This window comes from Triticum aestivum, chromosome 1A (genome assembly GCF_018294505.1).
Source record: "Triticum aestivum cultivar Chinese Spring chromosome 1A, IWGSC CS RefSeq v2.1, whole genome shotgun sequence".
Classification (NCBI taxonomy): Eukaryota; Viridiplantae; Streptophyta; class Magnoliopsida; order Poales; family Poaceae; genus Triticum; species Triticum aestivum.
The window spans coordinates 27,055,904-27,062,873 of record NC_057794.1 but is presented as its reverse complement, the minus strand read 5'-3'; positions in this window follow the sequence as shown (position 1 = coordinate 27,062,873).

Sequence of the window (6,970 nt, the reverse complement as noted above, 5' to 3'; positions counted from 1 at the left end):
AATAGAAAGTATCGTCGGTGTGAGATACATGTGGCCGTCGGTGTCGGACACTACATCCACGTCCCACAAGTGGCGCGGGCTTCGACGCCCACGTCTCTTGTGGGACGTGGATGTAGTGTCCGACATCAACGGCCACATGTTTCTCACACCCACGATACTTGCTATTTAGGGTTTCCTCTACTGCTCGGTGACCCTCGACGACCCTCGTTCCCGATAAAAAAAGAGGAAGAAGAAGAAAAAAAAGAGGAGAAGAAAGAATAGAGGAGTTCTTCCTCTATTCTTTCTTCTCCTCTTTTTTTTCTTCTTCCTCTTCTTTTTTTATCCTTGAAGCATTGTCGAGGCCACCCCTAACCCTAGAGAAGCAGCATCGAGGCCACCCGAAACCCTAGAGAAGCAGCGTCGAGGCCACTAATTAATATTAGTTCTATGTTTGCCACTAGTATATCCATCTGTCATGTTTGAATAATAATTGCAATGTTGTCAACATTTGTAGAAACTATGGACACCGCCCGAGACGAAGTACAAGAAGAGTTGTTGGGGGACATAATCGCACGAAGAAGTGATGCTGTCTGCTCGTTGTTTCTCAACGACACCGATGGTCTGGAAGCAGCTGGCTATGATTATGATGGCTCCGGTGACCTAGTGCCGGTGCAAGAAGGAGACCGTGAGGACGGCTCCGGTGACCCAATGCCGGTGCAAGAAGGAGACCGTGATGACGTCTCCGGTGACCGAACCGAGTCTGGCCAGGTATATATATTAGTTAAGCTTCTGCTGACTAGATAATTGATGCATTCATTGTTTTGGTATGTACACATGTAAATTAAGTCTTTGTTCTTTTTTTAGCCCTCCGGATCGAGCACAACTTCGGTAAAGAGAAGAGGCCCGAAGAAAAAGTTGAGCTCGGATGAAAAGTTTGAGATCATAGCAATCACGCCCGACGGCCAACCGATTGAACCCCTCCGGACAAAGAGCGCATTTGTTGCTCAGTGTGGGGTTTTGGTTAGGGACAAGATCCCGATCAGCATCCAACAATGGTTAAAGCCGGCTACAGAAGACCCTGAGGTGTCTTATGTCAATGATATGAAGAAAAATGATCTTTGGACTGAGCTGAAGTCAAATTTCACCCTACCGCCAGAGGATGATCCAGAGAAGCCAGTTAAAGAGCAATTAATCAAGTATTTTGCTCTTAAGAGGATGGAAGAACTATTCAGGAGGTGGAAGAAAGAGCTGAATAAGTTTGTCGAAAATAATGAGACACCAGAATTCAAGGGCAGATATGAGAATATCAGAGATCACTGGCCCGCATTTGTGGCCCACAAGACATCGGAAAAGAGTAAGAAGATGTCGGCGACAAACAAGCAAACTGCTGCGAAGAAGAAGCATCACCATCGCACGGGGTCAGGTGGCTACCTCGTAGCCCGGCCTAAGTGGGCCAGGACTGAGAATGATCTGGTTGATAAAGGGATCGAACCAGAGACAATTAACTGGCCAGACCGTTGCCGGACTTGGTTCTTCGGGGATGGCGGAACCTTGGACCCTGTAACAGGGAAGTGCATTTGGACGAACGATCAAATGGACATACCAGTCAGGAAGCCTTAGCAGTATATCGAAGCAGCGCAGCAAGGGACGTTCTTTCTAGACAGAGAGAACGACGAGCTCCCAATGGCCCTCGGGAATCCTGAGCACCCTGGACGGACACGAGGCACGCCAGGCTCCATTCCGTGGAAGGTTGGGTTTCCGGACGCAGGCGGTTACAAATCCCAGGAGAGGAGGAAAAAATTGCAGCAGACCCAAATGCAGGCGTTGCAAGCAAGGGTACAAGCGATAGAGGAACGGGAAGCAAATCACAGCAAACGTACTACCGAAGCTTCCCCCAAAGCTACCCCGCCATCTCAGCGGAGAAGCAGCGTGGCTTCCACCGAGCTGCTTCAGCCGGAGCATGCCTTGACAGCTCCTGCCAGCTATCCCGTGGATGCTATCACGAATTCTCAAAATTGCCACCTTATGACGCAATGGGTGAATTTGAAGGTCAAGGCGGCTGTTGGCTCTGTTTATCCTACTGAACCCGGTGCAACTTTTCACTGCCGGCCGATTCCAGAAGGATATGCTAGGGTGATGGTGGATGAAATAACGGAGGGATTTGAGGACATCTAGCTTGACCACCCTACCGGTGAAGGGGAGACTAGGCTGGGGTCTGCTCTGAAGACTCCATGCCTATGGCAGAAGGAGCTCATCAACCTTCCAAACTGGACGCCTCCGCCTCCTCCTCCTCCTCGGCAAGTCAGGGCACTCCGCCTCCTCCACCGCCTCCTCCTCCGGTGAGTCAGGGCACTCCGCCTCCTCCTCCGGCGAGTGACGATCAGGGCACTCGACCGGCTCCTTCTCCAGCGCGTGGCGGCACTCCGTCTCCTTCTCCGCCTACGCCGACGCACCCGAGCAGCCAGCCTCCTCCTTCTCCGCCTCGTCAGCAAGGGCGAAAGAGACCTGCCGCCGCTCCGGCTGCTCCGGCACGTCGTAGTCCTTATCCTCCGCCTCGTAAGCAAGTGAAGAAGACAACCGCTCCGTCTGCTCTGCCGGCGTCTAGCAGTACAGCCAGAGGTGGGAGGAAATACAGATTTGGTCCTTCTCTGAAGACTCCAGATAAGTTACCATACGAGAGGACCCCAGAGGAGAACGCCGAGATCACACGAGAAGAAGTGAGGAACTACTTTGAAGGGGTGAATGCAAAGAAACATCCACCTCCGGAGGAGAAGGTAGATCTAGTGAAAGCGAAGCGCACTGTGGCTGCCCTGACGAAACCACCCAAGTCTCCGCCGAAAGGAAACTATGAGTGCATTATTGGAAAGGAATTTGTCGAAGCGGAGCGGTCGAGAAGTACTGTCAGTGATCAAAGGCTGAAAGAACGACGAGCTGGGAAACAAATTGCCCAGCTCGGCGAACAAGCGAAGCAATCGTGCCCCCCGCTCAAGGTGCCTAGCGACAATGTCGCTAATGATCCGAGGATGGTGCCCGGTTATAGCAATCTTGCCGATTACCTGCCCGACGATGTACATTATGATTTCATGGAGGTGCAGATACAAAGATACAAGTACGGGAAGCCTCTCGTCAAAGATGAAAGATCTCTATCAACGATGATGAGAAGATTGCACGATTGGTACATGAAAATCTGCAGAGACTCTGGGGGAGGAGTACTTTGTGTTAAAAAGGAGCATGACCTCGTTGGAATTGAACTGTTGCCTGTTCCATTTGAGGAGTTCTTTTAGTTTTTCAATCAATTGGCCCTCGATAAAACAATGGTCGCCTGCTACTGTCTGTAAGTAGTACCACTTCTATCATTAAGTCTCTCTATATAGCTCAGCTCTTTCATTACATGTATTTATAGTCATCCTCAATATATTATGCAGATTGAAGATCGCCGAATTGAAGAAAAGACAAGTCGGTGATATTAGGTTCATTAACACATATCTCATAGATGCAACTCAGGTTAAATTTCATGCCGCAGATACCGAGGCCAACTTGCTACGATCGTTGGAAATAAATGAAAACAAAGATATAATACTCTTTCCTTACAACTTCAAGTGAGTGTCACTGTCTTGTGCGTATTCGGTTTCCCTTATATATTAGTCAAGGTTATAGTAATGTAATTGATGAGTTATGCATGCGTGTGCAGTTACCACTATATTCTCCTAGAGATTAAGCTTGAGCAGGGACTAGTAACCGTCTTAGACTCAAGACGAAAAGATCCCCAGGACTATGCAGACATGACTCAAATGCTCGAGGAGTAAGTTAAATTGATCATTATCCACCATATCAGCAACTTTGTTCATTTCCTGATATATCAAGTAATTGTTTTCTTTGTCTGGCAGGGTTTGGAAAAAATTCTCCAAAAAAGCTCCAGGACTCCCGAAGAAGCTGCAATTTAGACACCCGAAAGTAAGTACTATAGTAGCATGTTCCGCGCATCTCCTATTGATTCAAGCACTAGTTTCATCAATACCATTTGGCACTCTTGCTTATCAGTTTGATTGACCTCTATTTCTTGTAAAGTGGTTGTGGCAGGAACAAGGGAATGATTTCTGTGGATACTACGTTTGCGAGTCCATCCACCAGACCACCTGTGAGCGGGGTTACACAGACGAACAATATGAAGTACGTAAATAACAGCATTCACAATTTTATTTTATTACCATCATTTGTGTTGAGTTTCATTCATTCATATATATATGTACTGACCCCCTTCTTCAAATTAGATGTTTCAGAAGCGGGATGAACTCCTAGCACCAGCTCGCATGCGAGCAATTCAAGAGGAATTGGTGGCATTATTTCTTGACCACGTGATCGCTGAAGACGGAGAATACTATGTGGACCATGAGTCCGTATGATTATATTTGTAAGAGATAATTATTGTATATATGTAACCCAAAACAAAAAGGGTGGCTTTCTAGAAGGGCATTTCAGGTTCATTGAAAAAGTTTTTAGTAAACCCTAGTTGTTCCAGGGGGGTGCTGGGGGTTCTGTCATCCCCATGTCAGTTTTCTAGGAATTTAAACATGATGCAACACTCTAATGCTTGAACTAGCTAGGGTGTGACAACTCACCCCCACTCAAAAGAATCTCGTCCCGAGATTTAGGATCCATTGGGAAGAAGGTGGGGTACTCGAGTCGAAGACGATCCTCCCTTTCCCAAGTGGCTTCTTTTTCAGAGTGGTGTGACAACTGAACCTTGAGAAACTTGATGTTATGGCGTCGAGTGGTACGCTCGGCTTGATCAAGGATATGAACGGTATATTCCCAATATGAAATATTATCTTGTAGATCAAGCGTTTTGTGGTCCACTCCACGGATAGGATCCGCGAAGCAACACCTGAGTTGAGAAACGTGGAAGACATCATGAACTCTGGAAAGATGCGGAGGTAGTTCCAATTGGTAGGCAACTTCTCCTCGTTTGGCAAGAATGCGAAAGGGTCCAATGTAACAAGGAGCCAATTTGCCTTTGATACTGAAATGATGGGTTCCCTTTAACGGAGTAACCCGAAGGTAAGCCTTCTCGCCGACTTCATAAGTCATGAGCTTATGTTTACGATCATATTGCCCCTTTTGACGAGATTGGGCTATTTTCAATTTGTCACGAATATAGCGAACCTGCTCTTCTACTTCCTGAATCATATCTGGGCCAAAGAGTTGTCTTTCCCCTGTTTCTGACCAGTTATGAGGCATTCGACATTTTCGTCCATAGAGAACTTCGAAAGGAGCTTTGCCCAAGCTAGCTTGATAACTATTGTTATAAGCAAACTCCGCGAATGGAAGGCATTTCTCCCAACCCATTCCGAATGAGATGACAAAAGCTCGAAGCATATCTTCCAAAATTTGATTAACTCGCTCTACTTGAACACTTGATTGAGGATCGAAGGCGGTGCTAAAAGAGAGACGAGTTCCCATAGCATTTTGGAAACTTTCCCAAAATCGAGAGGTGAAGAGACTCCCACGGTCTGAGTTAATTTCCAATGGGACACCATGAAGAGATACTATTCGGGGGATGTATAAATCAGCTAGCTGGCTAGCGGTGATACTCTCACGAACAGGTAGAAAGTGGGCTAGTTTGGAAAGATGGTCGATCACAACGAAGATGGCATTATTCCCTCTCTTGGTCCTGGAAAACCCAGTGATGAAATCCATACTGATTTTATCCCATTTCCACTCAGGAATAGCCAAAGGTTGAAGGGTGCCAGCAGGCCGTTGCTGCTCTGCTTTAACACGACGAAAGACGTCGCAACTAGCAATGTATTGAGCAATTTCTCTCTTCATCCTAGTCCACCAAAACCTCTGGCGTAGGTCTTGATACATTTTAGTACTACCGGGATGAATGGTGAGAGGGGATTCATGAGCTTCCTTAAGGATCAGCCGCCTCAGGTTTCGTGCCTTGGGAACCACTAAGCGGTTTCCAAAGTATAAGACACCTTGATCATCAACGGAGAAACAATTCGCGACTCCTTTCTTAATGTTTCTCTTAATACGGGAGATTCCCGGATCTACCTTCTGTGCCTTGATGATCTGATCCGTAACGGTAGGTTTCGCAACGAGGGTGGATAGGAATCCTCGAGGAACAATGTGAAGATTAAGCTTACGAAATTCCTCATGGAGAAGTGGTTGACTTTGTTGTAACATCAGGTTGTTACAATAAGATTTACGACTTAGCGCATCAGCCATGACATTGGCTTTGCCCGGGGTGTAAGTTATTCCTAAGTCGTAATCCGAGATCAACTTGACCCAACATCGTTGTCTGAGGTTCAAATCCAGTTGGGTGAAGATATATTTCAAACTTTGGTGATCGATGAAGATCTAGCAACGATTACCGAGGAGGTAATGTCGCCAAGTTTTAAGTGCATGGACTATAGCTGCAAGCTCTAGATCATGTGTGGGATAATTTTCCTCATGTGGGTGTAATTGCCGTGAGGCATAGGCAATTACCTGACGATCTTGCATGATTATGCAACCTAGTCCTTGTGGCGAGGCGTTGCAATAGATAATAAAGTCCTTGGAGAAATCTAGTGGTACCAATACGGGAGCAGATGTCAGACGTCTTTTCAGTTCCTGAAAGCTGAACTCGCACTGTGGAGTCCACTCGAACTTCTTATCTTTCTTGAGGAGTCCAGTTAGAGGTTTAGCAACCTTGGAGAAATTCTCGACAAAGCGGCGGCAATAGCTCGCTAAGCCAAGGAAGCTCCGAACATGCTTGACCGTCTCAGGTGGAGTCCAATCAAGGACGGCTTGAACTCGCTCGGGATTGATAGCAATACCCTTACCAGAGATTACATGGCCTAGATAGGTCACTTCTGGCAACCAAAATTCACACTTGGAGAATTTGGCATAAAAGCAATGCTCTCGAAGTTTCGTCAATACCAGCCTTAGATGTTCGGCATGTTCCTCTTCATTCTTGGAGTAGATGAGTATGTCATCGAGGTATACTACG